Genomic DNA, 27,226 nt, shown 5'->3' with positions numbered 1-27,226 from the left:
GTACCAGTAAATTGGCTTAATGCTCAACGCTGGCTCTTGTGGACTGATAATGTAACCCAGGCATCAGCTTAGCATGAGTAAACGTGTATGTGTGTGTATAAGTGTGTGCGTGTGTTTGCTAAGCTCCTCAGTTTGCTGGTCTGCATTATTGCCGCAATAAGCCATGGAATAAAGTCAAACTGCCAGGCGCCGAGCTGAAACATTCTCACTGCTGCAGCAAACCAGAAACGTGAGCAGCAACATCGCCACACACCGAGCGCGTTTCGGATTTAAGACCGGAGCAACGCGCTGTAATACGTTACCAAAGTCTAATTTAGCCTGTCGTGACATCGGGGGTAGTGGAGAAGCACAAAATAGAGCATCATAAAGTGAAGGAATGGGATCAATAAAGAACGGGGCAAAATATAGTTAGTGCGGGGAGATAGGGAAGGAGGGCAGAAGGAAAAAGAAAGATGAAGGCGGTGTAGATTAAGTGTGCTACATCCTGCACCATGACGAGAAGCATGTGGAGCCTATTTGTCCAACTGACACATATTCCAACAACAGCACTTAATTTTTTTCTCTCCCTTTCTCCCTCCCTTTTCTTCACTCAGTCTTTCCTACCAGAAGAAAGGTTCGTAAGGCAGTGAAGGGGGGCATGGGTCTGTGGAATAAGTAGAGACGGGCTAATGAGAAAGAAAAGAAAGAGTCTGAGAGAAACATGGAGACACACACGCAAAGAGAAGAGAGAGACCACAAAGTTGTGGGGAGCAGTGGAGGAAATACAGTAGCTCCAGCAGTAGTTTTCCATTGGGGTCTGGAAAGAGTTGCTGTACTCCTCTTTCTCTCAGAGTCAGAGAGAGGAGTCTGTGGCCACATGATCACCACGCCACGTTATTCAGAAGTTGATGGAGCCCTCCTCTGCTTCCAAGACTTTGGAAAAAGCACAATTTTCTTTTGGCCAAGTTTTCCAAACATGCCACATAAACTTAACACAAGTCTGATGGTCTTGCATGCCAAGTGAATTTTCCATATAAAATGTTAAACAGACAGCTTCCTTGTACAGATAGTTCCCCCCCCGACTCAATCATAAATGCTGGTGCTTTACTTGAACATTTCCTGTGGACACGTTTCTCTTTTATGCTCAGCTTTTGATATGTGCTTCTACATGAAAATGATATAAAGAATGTACAGATGTGTGTGGAAATATAATTTGTCTTATTCATAGTATTCAAATTATGGTATCCTGTCCAAGCATTGCACCTTTGAGGACGCCAAGCAAACAGGCCTCTACTTGAGTGTCTGAAATGCTGTGTCAACATTGAGCTGTTTAAACCAAACTTAACCTAAAGTGGGACTTACTGTAGTTCTAAAAAAAATGCTTCTAATAGCAAATGGTCTTAATTCAAGTACAGATATACAACTTATTTAAATCTTTGTTCAGCTGCTGAGTCGCCAAAGCAGATCATTTGCCTCTATTTTCTACATCTGAGTCTTTCCTCTCCAATTTTGTGTTTTTTGTGTTCAAACTGCTCAACCTGAGCTGCCCCACTCATGTACTCTTGAACATCAACATCCTCACCCCAGCCTCCTGTCTTTATGCTAGTGCCACCATCTCCAACCTTACATCAGAACAGGTCTCACGAACACCTTGTAAACCTTCCCTTACACTGTTGCTGCTATCCTACTGTCACAAGTCTCCGCCCGAGCCACCCTGCCTGAAGTCAGTTGTTTGCCTCCATTATACACTGTCTGTTGCTCCAGATTGTTAACCCCCAGGTATTTGATTCTGTCTTGGTTCTACTGGCTTTCATTCCTCTTCTCTCCAGAGCACACCTCCACCTGCTCCCTACTCTTACTGCAGATCATTTTGGTGTCTTCAACCATCATAGTCCACGGAAACTCCTTCCCGACCTGTCTGTAACCGCTGCAAACAAGAAGGGGCTCATAACCAATCCCTGGTCTAATCCCACCCCCACCTATAATGCATCTGTCACTTCTACTGCACACCTGACAAAGTACAGACAGATTGATGATGACTATGTTATGTCAGTTCTCAAACCAAGACACAGGATCTATAGCCATGCTTATAGCTCTTATTGACAATGAATAAGTTGCCATAACATAGTCATCTTAAGTGAGCTGTACTTAGTTTTTCAAAGGAAACCAGTTTGCAAAGATATTTACTGTTTGCATGCTCACAATTGTCTCTAATCTTGTACTTCCATAGGTACAATTTCTGTTTTCAGTAAAGCAATTTCAACCACTCAGAAGAAAATGCATTGTTGGCACACATGTTAATGCCAGTGTAGCTAGCTAACAATAGCTGCTATTTGTGAAGCATTACATACAGTCGTGTGGAAAAGAAAGCTTTCGAAAAGAAAAAAAAGTTAACTCTTACTGTTTCCACAGCAATTAAGAGGGTAAGTAGCAGTCAGGTGCTGCTAATCAAATCCACTTGAATAAATGATGATCAGAATGTGAGCATTTCTACAAAAGCAGAGGATTTAGTGATTGTCTCATCTGAACCAATCAGATATGTGTTGACACAATGCTCCAATCTTATCAAGAGTGGACAGAGCAAATTTACCCCACATGAGACTGCATCTCAGACTTTATAGGCCTCGGTTAGCATGTCAGAATTTTCAGTGTTTATGACAGAAAACCTCTTCTCTCTAAAAAGAACATTATTGTCTAGCTTATGTTTGCAAAATAACATCTGAACAAACCACAAGATTTCTGCAACATTGTCCAGACAAGACCAAAGTGGAGATTTTTTGGACATAATGCACAAAACTGCCAAAGAGCCTAGCTCAGCATACCAGCACAAACACCTCATACCAACTGTCAAGCATGGTCGAGAGATTTGGGTTTGTTTTGCAATCACAGGATCCGTGCAGCTTGCAGTCACTGAATCGACCATGAAGTCATCTGTATACCAAAGTAATCTATAGTCAAATGTGAGGCCATCTGTCTGACAGCTAAAGCCGGGGCAAAATTTGGTCATGCATGATTCCAAGCACAGCAGCAAGTCTTCAACAGAATGGCTGAAAAAGAAAAGAATCAAACTGTTGCAATGGCCTAGTAAAAGACCAGGGCTCAACCTGACTGAAATGCTGTGACAGGCCCTTAAGAGAGCTGTGCATAAACAAAACCCCAATGAACTGAAGCAATATTATACCGTACTTTAGTTCAACCATTTTTTCACAGGACTACATAGAGTCCTGTGAAAAAAATCCTTGTGTACGTGTGTTGCTGGGTGATAATAATCATTGAATCATTGTTTTTAATATGGATGATAGAGTGTGAGTGAGGATCAACACGTTTCAGATGCGCACAAAATGTGGCAGCAATCACCTTTTTAGATAACAGCACCGGCTGTAAATTCAATACCTGTATAAATTTGCATAAAACACCAGTAATTATCTAGTATACATAGTACACAATTTTAACTTCTGGGATTCATTGTAGGGGGATATTTCATGCTGATAATTTTCTTTGTATGCTCAATAAGAACGATCTGTATTCATTTATCTGCTTCCATTCCTAAATGTTTGGGCTGCCATTCTCTTCTTTCCATCACTTCCACTTTCGCACACTGTTAGTCTCAATCCTGTCATCCTCACTCTGGTCAAATAATTTTCTTGCCCACCTTCTGCGAGCAAGTCTCTGTTCCTTGTGCTTTCAAGCTCAGTGCTTTTATGCTACTCTGTATTTCAGACTCTCATTCACTTCTTCTCTACCTCATCCTGGTCAGCTAATCCAAGTCTCCGCCTGCTTCACTTCCAGCACCAGCGGGGTCTGGACTCCAGTGGTCCTGTCCTACTTCCTATCACTACTATGTTGCTTTGCTAGAGTCTAACCATCAAATAGTTCATTTCTCAAACTCTGTACTTTGATACATATTGTTCAGTTATTTCAAATGATCTCTCTCTCTGATAAAATCCAGCCAGTAATTGACAAAATCACTTATATCAACAATATCTCGTATTTGCACCAGATGAGAAGCCAGGAGATCTTCAAAGTCATCAGGATTCATTATCTGCATGCACCGCCGAACCTGTCACCTGACTGACTGTCAATCCAAGATGAATGCTGTTAGGCTACAATGACTTATTTAAATGCATTAATCTGGTCTACTTTTTTTATTTGTCTTTGTTTGTTTTCGTTTGGCCTGCAGTAGACTCTGAGAAAATTAAATATCCCCTACAGACATATTGAAAGATATATAAAAAAATAGTCTCTGCTGTGAATAATAATTTATTTCTGACATGCCATTTCCCAAAGAAACATTAATGCAAATATGGTGTTCTGAAAGGGTTGAACTAAGAAGGACAAAAGTGGAATTCTATCCTCGGATGAAAAACACAAGTTTCATCACACCTGCTGGGAGAGGATTGGCTATTGAAATGCTACATCAGGTACTTGGATTTTGCTAACAGCTTTGTTGGCTGATTCTAAAGAACTAATCTCCAGGACCCTGACCATACCTCAGCTAGAACCTTGTCACAGGGACAAACAAATTTCCATTTGAGGTGTAGCGCTTTCCATCAGTACTTGAAGTTAATCGATTTATAAGGGACGATGTCCAAGGCGGTGGGAGGGTGGGCTTCATCTCTTCCTTCGCTCTCTGAGGATTCACGAAGTGATGTCATTTGTTCAAGGGCTGGAGATATCCAAAGAAGTATTAAGACTTGGCCAAGGTCGACTGTTGACACTTGCCTCCTAATTGCCCGGGGGCTGCATGGACGCGCAATCTGTTTCCAAATGCAGAACTGCACTTTAAGAGATTACAGAGGCACACCTGGAATACATATTACTCTTCAGCATCACACAAGACTTGTCCCTCTGTTTATCGGCTCAGATAGGTTATCCTGGCAAAAGTGTGGGCACGCACTTCCCAAAACACTCGGGCACGCTCTTTAATAACAGAGCATGCCGGTAAAAAACCTTGGCATGCAGAGGCAGATGCTGACTGGCAGCAGCACAGGCAAAACTGCATTACCACATAGAAGAGTTTTACAAGACAATACTCAGAGGAAACAGAGGCATGTGCATGTCCTTCAGTTACTCTGTAGCCTATTACAGGAGGCTGTAAAGCACATACAAAGCACATACTGCAGCGAGCGTCTGACTGAATCAATACCGGCATGCTTCATGTGGCGCAGGCTCAAACACATTCATTCTTTCAGTCACAAACAGACAGGGTGTTTATAACCAAATCAATAGGAGCAATATCAGTGTTGCGTGTCTCAGCTGTAACCTTACTGCTGTGTCTGCCATATGCCTTTTTGTGTATCTGCTCCATTAACTCTTCTTAAATGCTCATAAAGATATTTGTTATTGGAGAGTATTTCATCAGGGTAAGTCATCTTCGGGGTGGATAGATTTCAAACCAAAGTCATTAATAGTGGTTCTTAGTGTGGTTTCACGGCGGTTTACACCCTAAAAAAAGAGAAAGTACAAAAGTAAATCAGCCCCGAGAGGGAGGCTTTTAGGCTAATCGAACTGTCCGCCAGGTAAACGAAGCACACCAGGAGTTCAGGAAACTTCTGACAGCCGATGGTGGCAAGTGTAATAGAAAGTGCTGGCTCATTAACATAGGGCTCAGGTAGTGGCCCTGCGCTGTCCCTTCCAGGCTCATTATCTCAACAGCAATCCACCTCAGCCATAGCTAATTGGCTTCAAAACACAATAAAACTTCCAACATTCCGAGAAATCATTAGAACAAGGTTGTTTAGGGGGCTTGCTAGTGAGTTTCAGCATGTCTGGTAACACAAAGTGTAAGATGGCTGCGGGTTCACCCTAATTTCTCCACTGTAATGATGGATCCCACACACCGGGAAAAAGCATGAACTGGAAAGTGATAGGGACGCAAACAGGAGAGGGTGAAGCTGTCCTCCTTTTAGAGAAACAGTGCATTTTTCTCATGCAGTTCTGCAGTGCAAACACATTGTCACATAGAACTACAAACATGTGCCCAATAAGAAGAGAAGCACCCCTTCTGTCACCTCTGCATTAATACCTGCAGTGAAAGGAAAACTAAACGCGGATGCGGTTTTTAACCTAATTCACAAAACAGCATTAACATTGTTTCATGCTTGGACGACCTTAATGAATCGATCTGTCACCAGCGCTTGCTCCTCAAAAGCCGATCAAAATCAGATGAGAGCCAACGACTCACCAGACATTAATTTATTCGCTCACGGGTGTCACAAAACAAACTATATGTTGTAGCAACTTATTACGCCATGTCTTATTATTTCTGTTAGACTGCTGCGTGTCAAGGCGTTAAAGTGAGCAAGACAGATTACTGCATTATGTTTTCCTCCAGTTTGCAAGTAAATAATGTCCCAAAATGAAAACAAGAGAGCTGTTGCAATTCTTTTTTTTTTTGTAACTGACAAATTGTTGAGTAAATTTGCAGCAGCACTGACAGGTAGAGCCTGCAGGGCACAGAAGCTAAAATATCACGCTGCCTCTGCCTTAGGCATTTAGAGTTTGTTAAGGTGTTTTGAAGGGGGCGGGTGGGGGCGTGGGGTAAAAACAAAAAACTATCCCCAAAGTATCTGCTTTGTGAAGCAGGTGAGTCACCATCTCTCTTACATCTGTAGACTTACTTCTCTCCGAATCTCAGTGTGAGATGTGTTAGGTTGAATATAAAGAAGAAGATGATGCCGACTTAAATCTGGGGATGCATTATTTCTTCATGTTCGTCAACTGATTCTGGATATCATACTTCCTACATCCTCAGTCATATTTTTTCCCTTTTACTCTCAGACATTGTTAGATTAATGGCATTTACTTTACCCCATAACTAGTCCATAGCAAAGGAGAGTATCTGAGAACCTGACTAATTCATAAATCCATCATTCTTCAGCTAATGCCAGCTTAATGGTAACACTATGATAACTCTATGTGTGTATTTGTCCTGTCTTTTCCCCTTCACCCCCAAAAAGTCATGGCTAATGCCCGCCCCTCCCTGAGCCTGGTTCTGTCAAAGGTTTCTTCCTTCCCACTGTCCCTAAAGTGCTTGCTCATAGGAGGCCATTTGATTGTTGGGGTTTTTCTTTGTTTTCTCTGTATTAATGTAGTGTGCTTACGATATAAAGTACCTTGAGGCAATTTTTAATGTGATCTGCCGCTATATAAATAAAATTGAACTTAAATGATTTAAACTAGCTTTCACTTCTCTTCAAATTTAACATAGTCGATCGTGACACTACCATGGTGCTCTATTTGAGAAGGTTAAAATCATCACCTCACAGAAATAAGGTCATGGATTTGGATCCATTGGCAGGCTGTTCAAAGACATGGATGACTCAGGTTCACTGCTGACTGCTTGAGGTTTTCTTTCAAAATCTTCACACATCCTTCTTTCTTCACGATTCTTTCCACCTTCACAAGATTCCCAATTCCAGATGCACTGAAGCATCCCACAGCATAATTTCTCCCACCACCATCTTTCACCATGGTGATGCTGTTTTTTGGGTTGTACACCTCTCCCTTCTTTCTCCAAACATAAGCACCGTCTCTGTGGCAAATGAGCTCTTCTTTAGTCTCATCTGACCAAAAGGACGCGCTTCTGTTACGGATCATCTTTCTCCAGGTTGCCTTTAGCATACTTTAGTCTGGCTTGAAGGTGTCTCATCTGCAGAAGTGAAGTTTTTCTTGGTTTGCAACTTCAAAGTGTGCAGGGTTCTAGTGACTGTCTTCTTTGAGACTACAATTCCCAGCTTGGCTAAGTCCCTCACTGGTGTCCTGGCAGTTGTTCTGGGGCCTTTAGGCATGTTTTCTTTCTAGAGTCTTTGAAATCTTTCACTTCGTACCTATCTCTGCCCATCTCTGCCAGGCTTGTTCTGTACTGCGTGGCTCTCTTTGAATTGTTTTGATACTTCTCACTCCAGTTTTTGACACTTGGTAACGCTGCGATAACTTTATATACCCACTTCCTGCTTTGCGAGCATCAACAGTTTTTTTTCTTTCCCAAGCCTAAAGTGATTTCTTTTGATTTTCCCATAATGCTTTCCTCAAGTGACAGCTAAATCTCTCGCTGAAGTTTTTATGCTGTGTGGAAACTGTAAAACCCCTCAGTTTTAACTTGATTTTACAAGCTTTGAGCATTCAAGGTAAAGCAGCAGTGGTTTGTCCAGGGCTCGATAAAAATCTGTTTTTCAGGGGGCTAATGATATCTTTTTTTTCTGAAACAATTCTGTTATTGTATGCAAATAGAAGAAAATGTGTGCTTTCTAAGGAAAACTAGCATATTTAGAAACGCATGTTGAAGATCCCTTGCTCTGTTAAAAAAAAGCACTTAGGGAAATTTTGATAAAAATATAAAATTTCAATAGGTGGCAAATAATTTTGTCATTGCTGTGTTTTTTAAAATTGATTTTTATTAAATGTATTCATTTTAAATTTGTAGCTGTTTTTATGAAGGTCCTTTACCACTGCTAGGGGACGTGCCCTGGGGACGGCCCTGCCTATATGCCTACAAGATGCAGTCCTGAGATGAACCACAGCCTAACTGAGACCCAGAGGATGCTTCAGGTTTCAGTTATGCACCGTAAAGCATAAAGCATGATCGAAGCGTAAGCAGCTTCTGTATATTAACAAAATAGAAGCGTGTCATGTGTGTGTAAGCTCCTTGAGTAACATCCAGTCAAACGTCACAGGTGCGCCACAGCAACAAATTTTTATGTTACTCAAGGAGCTTACACAAAATTTGTTGCTGTGTCGCACCTGTGACGTTTGACTGGATGCCAGAAAATAAATGTGCACCAAGGCCACATGCCTACTATGGAGCTGTTCTACACACCGATATCATATTAAACAGACTCCCTCGACTAAACGAGTGTTTTCTGGTAAATTCTGGCCCAGCAACTGAGAAATGTCTGTACGGGTACAGCGTGATAAGAAAATATATCCTATGAGCCTCGTGCGCTTGAAAAGCACTGAGCATTGGAGAATGTGGATTAAACTCTGCCTTTCATCAAGTGTAGGCAAATAGCAGCAGGAGATGGTACCTTTCATTTGGCACCTGTCTGCCCGCACTCACACACGCCCTGCCTGCCTCTTTCATATGCATCAGCGGTCCTTGCAATTATTTTAGATTAGCTAGACCCCACTGCAGGGAGAACAGCCTGAGCCCGGGCCCTTTTGCGGCAGCGAGGCCTGGCTGGTGATATATCCAATGTGAAGTCTTGAAGTTAGTGGTGAACAGAGCCCGATCCTGCACTGTTATTTTTTTACACTTGCTCAGGCAGCTTCAATCAGGTTACAGGGCTCAACGTAAAGACCTTTTTATTATCCTATACCATTTTCCGTCACGGTGTCCAGGTTATTAAGAGTCTCAAAGACTTCAGAGTTGACCTGTTCACCCCGCCCAGAGAAGATATGCTCGCTATGATCGCCCGGGATCAATGATGGTGCGAGGCTGAGAACAGAGGGAGAGCAAATAGAGAAAGACAGAGAGAGGCAAGAGAGAGGATAGAGAGACAAAGAGACTGTTCCACATCAAGTCCTAAAGCTGATCGATTTCCTCCTAACAGGGCCTAGTAGCATTGATCGCAGTGTAAGTAGCTTCCTCGCTGTGGCTTACGCTGAGGCCCACACAGCATCGCCGCAATGGTCCACTGATACAATGATACCACACAGAGATTTATTTCACTGAGGTGTTCTCAGGGTTTCCTAATGATATGGTTCGGAGAGCCGTTTTGCAGCCTTGATATGACGTGCATGCCGTGACACGTAGGAGTTTCGCGAATTTGGTGAATGAATAATGTGTTAGACAATATGGTGGAGGCTGCCCTGCATGGGAGGGGGTGGGGGCGGGGAGGGGTTCTATGATCATCACAGGTGCTCGCCCACACACGGTTGTTGTTTTTATCCGAGGACGACTTCTGTGCTCGCGTGCGTCAACATGCGTGTCCTCTGAGCTGAGGGATTTTCTTTGTTTATGATCTCAGCTCAAAACTGAAACATGCAAAACAGAAAAGAGAGAGTGGGGGGCTAGGGCTTTTTTTTCCGGGGGGGGTGACTGAGCAGACAGATGAGTGAAGGATGAAGGGGTGGGGAAAAACAAAAAGAAACCAAATCAGGTCAGGTCTCGAAAGATTACTGCATGAAGGTGGTCTAGGCAGCACGGCCAATTATGCATGACATTACTGAATAAGCTGTTCCGCTTGCTACATTTTATTAAAGGGAGTGAGAGGGCGCACGCCTTAATTCATTATTCATTGATTTTACTTTTTGGTTGTTTCTTTTTTTCGCGGTGAGATGAGCAGAGCAAACTGTCCGGCGCATCAAAACTTGGCCTTCAGGAAAACTTGCATTTTCAGGTAATCAGCTTATTGATTTTGACAAATGAAACGGCTGCAGCGCAATCAGATGATATGCGACTTACAGCAAGACATTTGGAGTTATTCTGTACAACACAAAGCAACAAAAAAGAAACAATAACCAAAACAAAACAAACTAAAAAAGGAAAAAATTATTGAGACATCACACTCTGACAGGACATAAATGTCTGCGGGCTTCAGGGAGGTGCGAAACTGCAGTTGCAGTGCCTACGTGCAGGTGAGATCTCAAGGCAGCTTTGCTCCATTTACCCAACCGCAGAGGCAATCCAGTTTTACAAATAACTATAAATGTTGAGCACAAGACAGTCTCCTGTGCCAGAGTTAGAAGCAATCAGTGAAGGGCTTTTTTTTTTTTTTCTGTACAAGGCATTGACTCAGGCCTCCAGCTGAGTGAGCTGTGATTCTAATCCGTTTATTTGTTGCCTCCGAACAAAACACTCGCCAAATGTGTTAATCTACCCAAACACGCCAACTTATTTTACAGCGAAACCTGATTTTCTGAAAGCAAAGACCCCTGGTTTAGTCCTGTATACTTGTGGAATACGTCACTCACACAAAAACTTATTGCTGACACAAAGGCACTTAGACACAACCCCACACACGTGCGTTCATCCATGATCTTTGAGCACACATCCAAGTTTCCCCAAATATGTAAAGGCCTATCCAGCGCACCCATGCACACTTTAACTGAAACCCCTTTGCAAGGCGCTGAGCCGTGGGAGCAGCTGTTTCTGTGCATTGCCAGTGTGAATTAGAGAGAAGGCTGCTCTGCCTCCTCTAAATGTTTCATGATGTTTACCAGGCTGTTTGTTCTGAGAGCAGATCAAGGGCGGACCACTCCCACTGGCACCAACCAAAGGGGAAAAGAAGGGAGGGGAGGGAAAGGGAGGGGAGAGTAGGGGGCAAGGCGTGGGTGAGGAAAGGAAACTGGGGTGCATGAGTGAGTTTGTATAAACCTGGATTGATGGATGGATTTAGTGATGGATTCTACGAGGGATGAAAACAGACAAGCATAATGCAAGGATCGCATCTAATCTGCAATCCAAGTGCATCGCTGCCATTTATAGTATGGACAGAATGCAGGATCTCGCTCAAGTTCAAGTAATCAGCGAAATAATATTCCGTATATGTCTGCATTTGTCAGTGCATACGTTAAAGGAGAAGAAATAAAATCAGCTTTTGGAGCTGAATCTAAAGTTCAGTCGGTGTAAACACAATCACTGCTGAGCAACAGTGCTTTGTCCAAGGACAAAGCTTAATGAGCAGGATGAAGAGAGCTGATTAAAAAGTTAACACAAAATGAGGATGAAATGTATAATAAAGACAATGAAGGGCAAAAAATTTTTAAAATGTGGATGACGTAAAATTATCCCTGATTGCTTAAAAATGGATGGATGGTAGCTGTGGCTTTGAAGCAGAGGGGGTCATCCACTGATCTGAGGTTAGTCAGTCTTAACTCTTTAATGCTGTTTTTTAGGTGTGTGTGTGAAAAATAAAAAGAATGTAAATGGAAAAGGAGCAGTGCATAAGAGTTAAACAGTATATATCAAAATGCACTCCATTTACCATTTGGACAAGCTGTTGCCCACGTAGCTGCATATCATCTGCATATGACATGAGACGAGATAGAATTACAGATAAAAGTCAAAACGAGCTTTGCCTTTTAGTGGGAAAAACACGGGATACGACTAGCAGTGGTACGAATTCTTGAAATATTCTTAGCTGTAGATCCTGAACAGAACAAATACATAAGAGCATAACTGCCACCTGTTGATCGTCAGGCTTCAAAACTTAGGGCCGCACACTGTATATAAAAGATGGATGTAGCCTCTGCGGCTAAAAGAGCCCAAAGCCTTTTTGAGAGCGACTCCTGTGCTTAATAAACAAGTTCACTAGTACAGAAGTCTATGGGGAAAATAGCACTTTGGGTCTGTTATTCTGTCACCTCAGTAAATACTTCTCTGACAAGTTTATTCTCTCATTGGCTACTTTTAAGGCTTAATGAATAAAATATGATGTTTATATTGCAAATTGAGGTCCCTGTTATCAGCCAGAAGAACAACGGAGCAGGGTACACTTTAAGGAAACCCCACCTCACGATTAACAAGTCGCTCCTGTGTATTTTATGTTGTTAGACGCTAAGCTAAGGTGGCTAAATCTCAAGGGTTGGAAAAAAGCAATCATCATGGCTACGTCCATCTTTTATATACAGCTTGTGATTAACAAAAGGACCGAAAAAGAAACAAAAGTTTTATACATGTCAAAGCCATGGCGGGATTATTTTATTTTATTTATTTATTTTAAACAATTACCATATATACACATAAATGCTCGAATACAAACGTATCGACCACGTGTTGCCCCTCAGCAAGCCCAAGATTATAGTGCATTAAAGTGACACGTGGAATCCAAGGCAACTTGCTCTCTTGCCTCTTATCTCACATTAAACAATAAAAAGGACCAAATTTGTATTCTATCCTCTTTCATATTCTTCATCCTCTTTTTTTTCTCCTTAATCTGCGACGCTGGGCAAATATTTCTCCTCCAGCTCGCCATTTTTCATCATTCTCGACCCCCTCCTCCCCCTACTCCCCCACACGACAGCGTTTAAGACGATAATTGACATTCTCAGACAAGATCAGTGCTGACCTGGAAGCGAGCAGGGGAGCGTTTAGACGATGGCGAAGCTCACAATGCCCCCGCTGTTCTGCCGGTAATTACACCCGGGGCATAGAGATTGGCCGCCGCTTATTGAATTCATATCAAATGAAACTCCGCATAAAGTGCCGGCTGACAGTGCAGTGTACCAATCCCACCACCACCACCTCCTCCCCAATCGGAATCTCTGGCTGCTCCTGCTCCCCCTACAGCTTGTATCTCCAGTACTGTATCAGAATTTGATTCCCCTCAGTCTGCCAATTTGCATTTTTCTTTCTTTTCACGAGATTTCACTTATGTAATCATTTCCCTGCATCTAACAGGCTCACCGGCTCTTCTTCTTCTTCTTTTGCATTATTGCTTTCAAAGGTCACGAGGAAAAGAACAAAGTAGCCTGCTCGCACACTAGCAAACTTGTTTCCGGCTTGTTTGCAGCGCTGCTTCACTCTTTCTTCCGAACTTGAAAAATACATTCTGCTATTTTGTCTGATGCACTGCAGTAGTTTGTCCCATTGCTCCGTCACTTCCGCTACGTGCCACTTGGGGGCGACATGACCATGCGCTTCCGTTCACTGACTTAGCTGCAACTGCAGGTCCACAGCCCCTGCTGTGCCTCACACAGAGTCCACAGTCTCTGGGTAGCTGTGCCATCCCGTGGGCTCTCTCCTCCTTTTCTTTTTTTTCTTCACTCCTCCTCCTCCTCCTCCTTGTCTGTCTCTCTATCCCTCCTTTCATCCCTCCATTACCCTCTCGCCCACCCCCGCACTCCTTAAATCAGCTGCGATAAAAACAGATGCCGGATTGAAATGTCACAAGCGTATCTCAAACTGCCAGAACATTAACCTGCTCACCCTTAGGTGCCTTGCTTTTCTTGAAGGGTGGGGCTGGGTTGGGCGGGGGGGGGGGGGGCTAATAACAGTGCTGCTGAAACAGAGAAGGTGGCAACAAAATAAAAAAACAACAAAAAAAAAAAAAAACAGATGGAGGTAGGGTGAACTGCCATTGATTAAGAGCCCTCATGGGTTTCAGAGAGCAGGCGCATATAGAGGCAGTCTGTGGGGGGAAAACAGGCGGCGTAAGCAAAGTAGACAGAAAATACTCCAGCGGCTAGGAGAAGGAGGGAGGGAGAAACAGAGGAGGGAGGTAGTGAGAGCAATAAAGCAGAGCGAGATGAGAATGAGGCAGAGGGGGGGAAAAGAGAGAGGCAAGAGGGTCCACTGAGCAAGAGCCACAGAGTCAAAGAGATGGGGAGAAGGAAGAGGAGGGGGGGGGGGTGGAGAAAGGTGAAAGGTGAGTAAATATTAAAGCTAAGGTAAAAGAGTGAACGATAAACGGTAAGACTGGGAAAGCCAAGTTATATATGACGATGACGGTGGGGGTGAGCACTGATCTGAAGGAGTGAGTGGGGGATAGAGAGCAGTGAGAGTGCAGAACAGAGCAGATATGTGGTACATCTCAGTGGGGGCGATTTGGTTGATAATAGGCTGATAAAACCACCGCCTGCTCTCAATGCCTGTCATAAATCTTTCATTGTTACTCACGTCTCCTCGATAATAACACACACACCTTTTTTTTGTCCCCTTATTTTTACTTGTATAGGCTTTTCGTAGGCCTTCAGCTTTACGATACAGTCACCACAGCCTGAAAAAGTGCCGGGGAAGCGTTTTAAAAATAAGCACCGCAGGGGTGAGCCGTGAAAACAATGACTGAAGCTGCGACGCCTCGGCAGAAGCTGCAATCCCGCTGTCTTCGAGAGTCAGAGTGGATATGACTCTGATATGAGCGGCGTGAAGCCTCGAGGATTGTGTGTAAATAGGTTGGGAGAGATAAAAAAAAATGAAAAAGGCGCAGAGGAAATCCTTGACTTTGGCATGCAGACGTATTAACAATATCTAACCTGAAGATTTGTTTTTTTTGATCCCCGCTTGGACACGCAGACACGCAATATTTCTCTGTGCCTGCTGAGCTTTCACCTTTCCTCTCAGAAAAGCCTCTTCTTCATTTCCACCCTACTACTCCAGACACTTCTATCCTCCCCTCCCTCCCTGCCTCCCTTACCCTTCTTTCATCCTCCTCCTCCTGCCTATCTCCGCCTTGTTTCCGTGTCTTTTCCCTCTGTGACACAACCATAAATCACAGGGACTGAGAGGGTCTTGTTTGCGTTGGGGGGTAATTATATGTACCGTATGTAAGCTCTCAGGCCGTGATGAATTAGCTTCCGTAAATAGGCCACTCCAGAGTGACACAGATGGCACAAGCATTGGCCTCAACTAGTCTAGCCGCTGCTTATCGAAACAGGTAAATATGTGAGAGAAAAGCAGGGAATAAACAACCAAAAAATGGGAATATAGGGAGCAGAGGCACGTGCGGTGATGCAATCCTGACATTGCACCAGATCTAGCATATACAGCAGATAGACAAAGTTAGCTAGCTAGCTGCTGAACACTTTGTTGCTAAAAATATAGATGTTTGTAGCTAAGATTAGTGCAGCTTAAAAAGTTGAATGATGTGACATGTTATGAAAAAAGCCAAAGATTAGACAGTTTGATAGCCATGAAGTAGTATTTTTTACATCAAAAAGGCGATTCCCAAGGAGCTATGAGCCCAAAACATGATGTATCTTAACATGGTGTGTCCTTAAAAAAGTTGATAAAAATGAACACGCTGAAGACAGAAGAATTCAATTCAATTCAATTTTATTTATATAATGCTGTTATGATGGGGTGTAGTGGTGTGTTTATTCACCAACATTAACAAACACAACAGGTAACACAATGTAGCCCGGTGGTCTCACGTGGTTCCGCTGCTAATTGACCCTCAAGCCCTACCATCATCTGGGGTTACATGATAAACTAAACGATTAAACTTATCCAATAATGTTTATTAACATCAAATAAATACTGTAGAAATAATGACGTTCGAATTAAAAATTCCCCACTAGGTCTATCAGCTACAATCTACAATAAAACCAATATGGCTACTCAGTGCCCTCTTCTTGGTGCTGCCTGGAACCAGGAAGCCTGAGGGACTCTTTTAGCTGACACACCCTTGGGAGAAAAACACAGGTAAGACACAGGCCCTTTCTCAATTCTCATGTACGCGTACTTGAGAATTGAGCGGGTATTCTCAGTCCGTACTCCATTCTCGGCGAGGCCGGACTTGCCGAGAACGCGAGCACGGACTCACGATTTGTACAATTGGAACACCAGCGTACTTGATGATGTCACAGGTCCAGAGTTTTTACTGCCGTCCCCTCTTAATTTAACTGTGATTAATATGTTATGTAGCTTAACTTTAATCTCAGCCAAACCGATTTACTCAGGAACAAATAAAACACTGAAATAAACCAAACATTAACATTTAAAAGTGATCTAAGTGACTTATATACAGTGTTGGGGAGTAACGGAATACATGTACCGCCGTTACGTATTTAGAATACAAAATATGAGTAACTGTATTCCGTTACAGTTACCGTTTAAAAAGGTGGTATTCAGAATACAGTTACTTTGGTGAAATAAAGGGATTACACGGCGGTACTTTCCTGTTTCATATTCTCGCGGGTCAGGACTGTTTGGGTTTGTTTGACAGCTACGTTCTGTTGTTCCAGGCGGCAGCGTTACGGTTGCCATGGTTACAGGGTGACGCTCTCTCTCTCTGCGTGTTTCCTGGGTGAGAGAGCGCTTTTGTTGTTGTTGTTGTTGTTGTGCTAAGCTAAAAGGCAGAATGCTACAGGCATGGCCCTAAAGAATGTAGCCTCATGGGCAGTGTAGTCCGTGCTGCAGGGAGAATGGACTGCCATACCCATTATGTGTCTGTGAGCGAGGGAGGGAGAAAAAGGAAAAGTACGAGCTGTCATGGAGCAAAAACGGGAGCTGGAAACATGTAAATATAATAATAACCACCGCAGCCAAGAAGAGTGCCTGACGAGCCCATTTGTAAGTAAGCTATTAAGACTCGACTGTACACTGTGTTCGTGTTTTCCTCCGGAAACAATAAGTTCCGTTGGAGCAGCCTTTCAACGCCTCTCTCTGTCTCTCGCTAGCAAAGTTGACCCAGACAACAAAGTAAAGCTAGTTTTCAGCTACGAGCCCGACACGGAACCCACCGTATTAGCCAGAGGTCCCTTTACTACGGTTCGGAGCCGCGGACCTTCAGTAACAGTAATAAATCACAGCAATAGTACATTCACGTAGTTGTAAACAGCATGATAATATATTAAGTAATCCAAAGTATTCGGAATACGTTACTCTCATTGAGTAACGTAACGGAATACGTTACAGAATACATTTTGGGGCATGTATTCAGTATTCTGTAATGGAATACATTTTAAAAGTAACCTTCCCAACACTGCTTATATATCATGTTTAACCTCAGTAGCGAAACCTCTGTTAGTAAAAATAGTGTACATGTATGCCTTAATAAAAACAAACAGGTGAGATGTTTGAACGCTTTTATTTTTATTTTAGTGGACACTCAAAACTTACAATAGACAGCTGCTGGGGTTTGGAAGAGAACTGAACAAATATTTAAAATAGAATCTGATCATTTTGAAGCAGCCTTCAGAATCTCCACGTATTAACATGCTGCTTTTGTTGCCGGTGAAAATGTCTCCTCCTGAATTGAAACATATCTCAGCCAAACCGATTTACCCAGGAACAAATAAAACACTGAAAAAAGCTAAACAAGTTATCTAAGAGACTTATATATCATGTTTAACCTGAGTAGCGAAAGACTGCAAGGGGGTTCAAAACTATGTGCCGGGAGTCCACTGTTCTTGCCGGCTCTAGTGATCCTCGACCTCCCAGTCTGCTATGGAGCTGGCGGGTCACAGACGTCTCTGAAAACGTTGGAGCGCTTTTGGAAATATATGATATCTTGATAAATTGAGCAGATATTTGACGCTTACACAGCTACATTCATTGACCCAGAAAGAGTAATATTTAAAAGTTTTTAGCTGCGCTCCTCCACCATTGCCGCGTTTGGGTTTGGGAAGAAATGCATTCTGGGATATTTAGCTGTACCAAGTGCACACAAGTCACCACCGATGCACGCTCGATAAAACGGGCAGAGCAAGAACACATCCGGGAATTTTTCGCGTTCTCGGCTTGATGCATACTTTGAATTGGAACAGTACTTGGTCTCCGACTGATGACGTATCACGAGTACACGAGAACGCAAGTACGCACAAGTATATTGGAAGTATATTGAGACAGGCTCACGGTCTTGTCATCAAAAATATTTCCTTAGTGATAGTATGATGAAGCCATGTGAATGTGTTGAGTGTTTCTGGCTAATTGCTTAGACAAAAGGCAGATTACATGAAGCCCTGTTCAACAGCTCATTTGGAAGTACTGACATCTGCTGGTCATTTGATGTACTACTGTGATAATATACGTAGGCTACATACTAGTGGATATGTAAACATAATTACTACCCATCCTCTCTGAATTTGATTTGATCAGATCTATGTTATCATCGGGAGATATCGTGTCAAATCGGTACCCAACTGCTGCAAGCACATTGTGGAGCCACCAAAAAGGTGAAAAAGCCTTTTTGGTGGCTCCAAAATGTTCTTGCAATGTCCTTGCAAGCTAAAGATCCTCAGAATCCCCTAAGATCCAGTTCACGCAAAAAACTAATTCCCGCGTGTTTTCAACAGCTCGAGTCACATAATGAGATAGTCACATTATTTCAGAGAAACAGGGCCTCGTTTATCTTTGGTCAAGTGATATTCTGAAGAACAATGCTCGACACAAGCCTCGGGGCTTCAGTGTGAAATGTAACGTCACCACTCAGAGTATAAATTGGTTCTTCTACCCATTGGGATACAAATCAGGTAGATGTTAAAGCAATATTTTCCATCAGCTTACCCAAACTTGCCATACTAATTTAAATTTAGGCAGACATTAACCAGTTCCAGCTGAATGGCTGCAAGCAAAAAAATCCTGTCAAACTTCTTTGTGTCAGCGTCTTCTTTTGCACAAATGCTACATTTTTCCATGTGTACTGGCCAAGTACTGAAGAGGACCTTCACTGGAACTGGACTCTCGGAACTGGACCTTCATCCATATATTGTTCACTGGAGCCTCTTTAAAATTCAGTGGAAAGATGGCCGTGAAGAAGCCATTCTTAAAGACTGAGGTATGATCTGGACTTAAAATCTGGTCCTGGAAACAATCTTCCAAAAGAAAATACAATTTTATTTTGCAGTAATGTACCTAGGTAACTTAGAGAGTCTTAATCTATGCAAACCGGATAAATACTTGTGCAGTGTGCTGTTGGTAGCTGCCAAAAAGGCCATAACCCGTCATTGGCTTAAAGAGGATACTCCTACTATAAACGAGTGGATTGATGTGATATATACTATTTTTGTTATGGAGAGAACAACTTTCAGGCTAAAGTTGCAGGCGGACTCATTTAAGGATTACTGGTTGAAATGGTTGAAATATGTACATAATGTGAGGCCTGATTTTGTATAATCTCATTGTATTTTTTGGTTGTTTGTTAGGTTTTTTTGTTGTTGTTGTTTCTGTTTGTTTTATTTTTTTTTGTTTAGTCTTTGTCTGTTTGGGGTTTTTTGTGTTGTTTTGTTTTGTTTTTGTCTGTTTGGTTTTTTTTCTTCCCCCCCACGGTGATTAAGTTGTATTGTTGTTTATGTTGTATAAATAAAAAAAACCAATAAAACATAAATTATAAAAAAAAAAAAAAAATCTGTGGCAACTGAATTTATGGTGTGAGCCAAATTTGATGTTTTTGGTTCAAATTGTCATCAATATGTACAGAAGAGGTCAGGAGAGCACTACAACAGTGAGTGTCCACAACCATAAACATAGGCTTAAAACACGGTGGAGGCTTTGTCATGGTTTTGGGCAGTGGGATTGGAAACAGAATCAAAATTGATAGAATTTCAAACAAAGAAAAGCAGAGTCAGGTTTTAATCCACCATCTGGAAAATATCCGATTGGTAATGTCTTCATTTAGTGAAATATAAAGTAATGACGGCTGAGTCATTTCTTATGCACACTACTGTAAAGTCTTCGGTTATGTGTTATGTGCTCAAGGAGCTAAAGAGCTTCCTGAGAGCCTTTAATTTGATGAAACTGTAAATTTTATTAGCACATGCGCCTTTTTTTCTTTTATTAAAAATCCAGATGTCTGCAATGGAACAAGACTTACATAATGCACAACATCATAAAACAATGAACCTTAATAAAGAGCAATTTGTGGTGCAGGCAACAATATGAAAAAAAGAGCCAAGTGGGTGTAATGGCATGAATATTTCTGTTTCATTAAGCAACCTTCAGTCATGTAGGCTATTGTACCTTCACACCATCAAATTGGCATGTCTCATTTGAAGCTTTGAGAAGTAAGCAAAATGTCTAAAGAAAAGAAAGTGAACATGCAAACTCCTCACAGAGGACCTGGTTATATGAAGGACCCTGTTGCTCTGAGGAGAGAGCCACTGAGATTTAAGGATCTGGCAAATTGTACTTCTAGAGCAAATCCTTAAATGTAAACATATGCAATCAGTAGTCAGGTAATCAGTCGCAAGATTAAAAGCAGTGAGACATCAAGTGAACTGATCAGCTCAAAGTAGTGTCCTGCTATAAGACCTTTGGATATGGTCTTGATGTTGATGTTACTGTTACTCTGACACGTACCACCCTCCTACATTTTATTGTAGGAGGCCCCGTTTCCAGTTTCCAGTCTTCTCGATAGGTCAGAGCTGTTTTAGTGACATTAGCTGGAACACTATTGATCCATGGAACACATCTGGTGACAGCACAGCGCAACAGTTACCCGCTTACATTGTTTACAATCTGGCAGCTTACTCAGACATTGGATATCAAACTGTGTAACGCATCCTAAATTTAATATTTACAATTGTGAACAATCCGATGTATCTGAAGACTTTTTTTTAAAAGAGTTCACATCAGGGAAGCACGCGGGATCAATCTAAGTTACATTAATTTCTGAACTGTATCAATAATGTTTCACACCGGAAGGGAACAAAATAATACCCCGTCACTGAGCGCTTTACTTGCTTTCTGAATTCATCGATATTAAGTGGTTTTTCTAAGAGGCCTTTGGAAGTTTGAAGTGCCAAAGGATATTAGATGCATTTGACTCTTTTTAATCACTGCCTTGGCTTTGGTGAATAAGCATTCCTGGCCTAATATGAAAAAGAAAAAAAAAACAAAGTGAGACATTCACTGACTTCCAGCCAAGGAAAGAGGTCTGCCTATGATGGGATTTAAACAAAAAACAAGGAAAGTAGGTTAGAATACCCTTCGCCTCATTCCAGCCATTGTGATCCCTCAACTGACAAATGATGCTCAGTGTGTTCCAGACACCATGTCAGAATGTGCAGCCGTTTGGTGTCAGTGGGCTAGACAGGTGCAAGGAGGAGAAAGAGTAGCTGGACTGAAGAATGCTAAATGAGGGAATGGGGTGGAACAGAGAGCATATGGGGTGGGATGAGGTAAGAAGACTAAAATTAATATATCTTCTAGCTTATGAATGATCTCCCACATCCTATTCATGCATGTTTTTTTGGTTGTTGTTTTTTTTTTTCTTGCTTGAGTGCATAAGCGAGCAATGTAAAGAAAGAATACCCATAAGATGTGAGGAAAGGTGAGAGAAAACGCCTCGCATGGCATCCTCAATATGTCAAACACCCATTTCCGCTCACAAACAGCTGGATATTCTCTAAATCTGCAGGTGTGAGGTGTGTTTATGCTTCTGTAGCTTGTAGTCCTCTCCCTAGAAGATCCTAGTGCACCCACACACAGACATGCAAACATTTGCTCTCGCTTGCATAAACCCCACATAGACGGTGTAGAGGTATTCTCTCTCAGAGTCTACTAGATGGCTCGCTGGTTTCTGTTACTTTATCAGTGTCATTTGCAAGGTGTTTCATATTCATCGTACCTGGAGAATGGCTTTAGCACCATTGTTTCCTGCCACAGCCCTCCCCCACCTCCCTGTTCCTCTCTTTCTCCTTGTCTCATTGGCACAGGCCTCCTCTCTCAGTGGAGGTGTGTGCAGATCCAGCTGGTGTGTGTCATGCTCTGCTGCTTGGTGCTGCACAGTAATGGACGCAGTGGCCAAGAGAGCAGCTGGACACACACACACACGTGTGCTCACACATACACAGACACACACACACGGGCAAGAGGAAAGTCTTCCCAGAGACTCACTATTCATTTCCCTCATTACCATACTGCTTGTGTCTGAGCGAGAACAGGTCCAGGTGGAGGAAAATATGTGCTGTTGTTTCACCCTGGAGCTCCATCCAAGCACCTTTGAAAAGCTTTCAGCGTGATGACCAATAGTACGTTTCCATTTCCATCAAACCCGAAATGTCACAGGAGTAAAGGTTTAAGCCTGAACTTACAATTACTGGATTTAAGCCTAAACTGCCATTTGTAACAATATAGAGGCAATCACAAGAGCTCTGTAAACAAATCGATCTTAGTTACAAGCCTTTTTTTCTTTCTGCACTGCTCAGAGCCGGCTGCCTCATGTCAGTCAGGTCAGATGCTTAAAGGAAAGCACCACTGCAAAACCTCATACATTTCAGCACATATCACAATAGAGAAAGCAGATCTTTGAATCATTAATCAAAGATCCCTACTAAGAGTCTTGAACTTGAGCAGTAGTTACCAAATTCCAACTACTGCAGTAATACACTGCAAATTTGGTAACGTTAGATAAATGCCAATACCATGCTTTTAACCTACAAAGGCAGCCTAATTCAATTTACAAATATTCAGATAGATAGATAGATAGATAGATGGATGGATGGATAGATAGCGCTTTGAGCATAGCTCCCTTGTGGGAAATTTAAAGTCAAAGTGTTTGAAAAGCTACTTCAGCCACTCTGAAATGAAACTTTTGATCCAGTCTCTGAAATAAAGTCATAGTTTCATAGTGTCAGAGCATAATTTTCAGTGTTACAGCTATACAAACACTGAGGGTCGTCCTCCACCCTACAGTTTTACAGCTCCCCCCTAGAGAGAGTCCAAATAGAAGAGGTTGCAGCTAAGAAGCCAGGCTAGTGGTGTGAAAAAGTGTTTGCCCCCTTCTTGATTTCCTAGTGTTTTGCATCTTTTTCACACTTACAAATTTTTAATATTAGACAAACATAACCCGAGTAAATAGAAAATGCAAACTGCATTTTCTATACTTAAATGATGATTTCATTGACTGTGGGAGAAAAGTTATCCAAGCCTACTTGTTCCTGTGTGGAAAAAGTTAAACGAATTAGCTGTGATCAACCACATTTTTGGAAAGCTCAGTTCAGTTACACTAAACGCACACAGGCCTGAGTACTTGCAGACCTGTTAGATAAATAAATCACTTAAATAGAATGTCTGACCAAGTAAAGCAGGCTATAAGAGCTCAAAAAGCAACACATCGTGCTGTGATCTAAAGGAACACCTGAGAAATAAAGTCACTGATATCTATCAGTCTGGAAAGGGTTACAAAGCCATTTCTAAGGCTTTGGCACTGCAGTGAACCAATTCAATTCATTTTTATTTATCCAGCGCCAAATCACAACAAGAGTCACCTCACGACGCTTTATATTGTAAGATAGACCCTACAATATTACATACAGAGAAAAACCCAATAAACAAATGACCCTCAATGAGCAAGCACTTTGGCGACAGTGGGAAGGAAAAACTCCCTTTTAACAGGAAGAAACCTCCAACAGAACCAGGTTCAGGGAGGGGCGGCCATCTGTACACCACATTGAAAGCCATTATACAAAAATGCAGAAAACCTGGTGTGGTGATGAACCTTCCCAGGAGTGACTAGCTAACCAAAATTACTCCAAAAGCACATCGACAGCTCATCCAGGAGTTCACAAAAGAACCCAGAACAACATTAAAGAAACGCAGGCTTCCAGCATCTCAGTTAAGGTCAGAGTTCATCAACAATATTTATATATATATATAAGCAATTACACATTTGAAAAAAGGTCAAATTGGGCTAGATAGCTTGATTTAAAAAGTAGTACGCCTTCCATCTATATATCATTATTGCAAAAAATTTATATGGGTAAACAAAGAAATAAATATATTTTTATAGTGAAAGTTGTCTCAACTGACAAAATTCAGATTGAAGCGGAAGCCCTAAGATAAATATGGTAATAGCTCAATTTAAAAAAGATCAGGAAAAATTTGTTTTTAAGCGATGGCTGGGCATCTGCTATGGAAGTACAGCGAGGTAATAATGGTACTATTTGAGCAATGCTTTTGAAGGCAGCATTTTCAGTCCAATTTTATTGGGGTTTTACACCAAAACCCCACAGATCCATGCCTACACAGATGGAGATTTCATGCTATAACAACTAAGTTAATCCATTTTTCATTGAATCAGTGGATTTAAATTGTCGTTTTGGGTAATTCACTACCACAGTTTTTACACACTCTGCAATCTGCCAAACAACAAATAGGATAATGTGAAAAAAAACCTCTGCTGGACTCAGTACAAATGCACAATAGGTGTGATTAAGCCATATTCAGGTAAAAAATTGATTGGGTTTTTGACTTTAAGATGCTTCTTAGCTTTTAAAGGCAAAATATTACACTAATTTCCAGCTCCATATTTCTGATCTTGGAACCTAATGGAGTAGCTTTTTTATGAATCAGAGTTAAAAATAATACTTCTTTATCTTGTACTGGACCCTGGTGCAGATGCCCCTTCCTTAAGTCACATTGGCTCCCTCTCGGAAACAGAAGGAGGGAACAGCAGATGGGTGGTACTGCCGTGCTCACAGCCAGAGCTCGGTGCCTGAGATTACCATATTAAGGATACCCCCACTCATTCAAATCACGCAAAGCACACATGGGTAAAATACAGCCTGGGGGATGGAAACAGCCCAGTGTCTGGAAAGAAAAAAAAGAAACTCCCCAAAAAATCAATAAGAAGCAGCATTAGACAAACAACTGCAACAACTGTGTACTATTTAACTCCGTTCCACTCAAGTGAATGTTTTGTCACTGATGATGAAGGCGTGCATTTCAGTTAACTGGCAAGACATTAGCTCATTTAAATGTCTTTAATGTTATTGATATTTTTTGTAACCTATAACCATGTTCCAATTCAGTTTTCCACTATGCAAGCCATCACTTATTTTATCTGAGTCAGTATGTCAAACAAATGCACTGATAACGAGCAAAGACTACAAAAAAACAAAAAAACTAAACTAAACTGTGCGAAACAGAGTATTCACACCAATCAAACATTTTAGTCAGAGCGTAACATCGAGTTAATTCAACTTCTGGGATATTAATCTGGTTAGTTAAGTAGCGGATGTTGTTATTAATCAGTTTAAGCTGCTTTGATGTTACAGTTACTCTAGGAGAGCCGGACAGGGTCGTAGAAGGTCCTAAACCTATGGAATGATTTTTATGTCATAATGTACGCATGAGCAAAAACATAATCTGAGCAAACAATTTCACTTCACAGGCACAATTAAAGTCCTTGCGCATAATGAGCACTGTTACAGTCCTACAACAATGACCTCCAGCAGGCCACTGGTGTGAATGTCTTTGACTAAATAATCAGGAACAGAGTCTATGAAGGTGACCTGAGAGCCCAACATTCTCTAATTGCCCGACTCCACAGATCCTGACTGGCAAATGCCATCAAATACCAGAATTAGCAGGTCCACCACTGGCACCATGTGCTTTTCACAGATGAGGGCAGTTTCACCCTGAACACATTTGATAGATGTGAAAGGGTCTATAGAAGCCATGGAGAATATTATGCTGCCTGTGACATTGTTCAGCATAACCGGTTATGTGATGGATCGGTCATGTAGTGAGGTATATCCATCTACCTGTGCACAGACCTCTACAGGGGTGGGGAACCCCAGGCCTCAAAGGTCTGTGTCCCGCAGGTTTTAGGTATAACCCTGGGTCAACACACCTGAATCAAATGATTAGTTCATTAGCAGGCCACTGGAAAGCTTCAAGACATGTTGATGAGGTAATTTAGCCATTTGAATCAGCCGTGTTAGATCAAGGACACATCTAAAACCTGCAGGACACCGGCCCTTGAGGCCTGGAGTTCCCCCACCCCTGCTCTAGAAGCTAGGCAACGGCACCCTGACTGCCATTAGGTATCAAGATAAAATCCTTGAACCCATTATCAGGCCCAACACTGGTTCAGTGGGTCCTGGGTTCCTTCTGGTGCATTGTCGTGCACTAGGAGGAACCTGGTGAGGCCAGTCATGTGGCGAGAGTATGCAGGCAGTTCCTGGACGATGAAAGAATTGATACCATTGACTGGCCTCCACGTTCGCCTGACCTAAAGCCAACAGAACACCTCTGGGACCTTATGTTTCAGTCCATTCAAGGCTGCCAGGTTGCACCTCAGGCTGTCTAAGAGTTCAGGATGGCCTGAACCAGATCTGGGAGAAGATCCCCCAGACACCATCATTGTCACATCAGGCACACACCCTGATGTTGTCAGGCATGCATGTGGAGGCCATAAAAACTACTGAGTACAAATTTGAGTTGCTGCATTGAAATTTCAACTGAATGGACTAAGCTGCATCACTAAAAAGAAAAAAAAAAGATTTGGGGGATGAATTCAGCCCTCTGTAGGTTGATCATTTTTGTTTCCATCAAACAAAGTGGCATCCTTCCATTCCTAGCCAGTCTATAACTGTATACAGTACATATCCAGCATCATTTTTTTCTGCCTCATTGAGACCTGATGTATTTTCTAAGTGTTACTTTTATTTAGTTATTTTTGTAGCAGTGTATATGGCAGAATATTTATTTTTGGGTCCTGTCCTGGTGCTTTTGGCTTGAATCTAAATTTGGCATAGACCAAGAGGTTTGGAAAAGTGCATGTAGACTAGAACACATGCAGCTGTTGCAGGCCTCATAAAAAGCCTTTGTTTCTTAATCACTCAGGTCTGAACAAACAGACACTTTGTTCCACATCAAAGCAGTCACAGATTTGTTAAGGATCATTTCATCTGCTTGTCTGTGTACCGACTTGTGTCTGTACAACTTGTACCCACCCCACTCTGCCTCCTTTTATCTTTCTCTAACTGATTCCTAACCATCTAATTGTATTTATTTGACTGATAATTTAAAACCCAGCGGAAGATATTTAGCCATTTTTTCATTTATGGAGAGACAGGCTTATTCCGAGGACAGGCAAAAGGTTTTCAATCAGAGACAAGACTACATTTCACTCAGGGG

The 27,226-nt window shown here is 42.0% G+C and overlaps 1 protein-coding gene across 2 annotated transcripts in view; it reads right to left on the bottom strand.

Moving 5' to 3' along the window:
- Positions 1–13,053, bottom strand: part of col16a1 (collagen, type XVI, alpha 1) — a 108,499-nt gene extending 95,446 nt beyond the window's left edge. The window contains exon 1 of one of the 2 annotated variants that reach the window (XM_065471142.1): positions 12,990–13,053. The gene's annotated coding sequence lies outside the window, so the exon portion shown is untranslated. The remainder of the gene's footprint in view (positions 1–12,989) is intronic. The other variant, XM_065471143.1, reaches the window with a different exon arrangement.
- Between the last annotated feature and the right edge of the window lie 14,173 nt (positions 13,054–27,226).

This window comes from Pelmatolapia mariae, linkage group LG22, assembly GCF_036321145.2.
Source record: "Pelmatolapia mariae isolate MD_Pm_ZW linkage group LG22, Pm_UMD_F_2, whole genome shotgun sequence".
NCBI lineage: Eukaryota > Metazoa > Chordata > Actinopteri > Cichliformes > Cichlidae > Pelmatolapia > Pelmatolapia mariae.
The sequence above is the reverse complement of the archived record's forward strand: the minus strand, read 5'-3'. Positions and strand labels throughout refer to the sequence as shown.